The sequence below is a fragment of the Grammomys surdaster genome, unplaced genomic scaffold, assembly GCF_004785775.1.
Source record: "Grammomys surdaster isolate TR1022 unplaced genomic scaffold, NIH_TR_1.0 187, whole genome shotgun sequence".
Classification (NCBI taxonomy): Eukaryota; Metazoa; Chordata; class Mammalia; order Rodentia; family Muridae; genus Grammomys; species Grammomys surdaster.
In genome coordinates, this window is record NW_021604632.1 from 3,293,545 (window position 1) to 3,294,002 (window position 458).

Below are 458 nucleotides of genomic sequence, written 5' to 3' on the forward strand. Positions count from 1 at the left end.
AGAGAGAGAGAGAGAGAGAGAGAGAGAGAGAGAGAGAGAGAGAGAGAAGATGGTAGTCAGTTTTCTAGCAACATGAATATGCCCAGAGGTCATGAACCCTGATAAAAGAAGCCAAGCACAAAGACAAATAGACAAATGCTTCAGGAGTTCACTAACAGGAGGGCTCTTAGGAAATAGAACTCATAGAAACAGAAGGCAGATGGTTAGTAGGGTCTGCCATAGGAAAGCTGGTAAAGGGTGATAGAAAAATGACAGTCAAAGGGTCAGAGGTCAACTTAAACCAGATGGATAGATTCTGGAAGCATACTGTACAGTGGTCACTGATGACATAATGTTCACTTACAAATTGCTAAGCAAGTGGATCTTACATGTTCTCCCCATGGATTGGTGATTGATGTGTAAGTGAGTTTGATTTCAGCACTGTTATCATCTAGCTATAGATAGGCATCATATTAGGA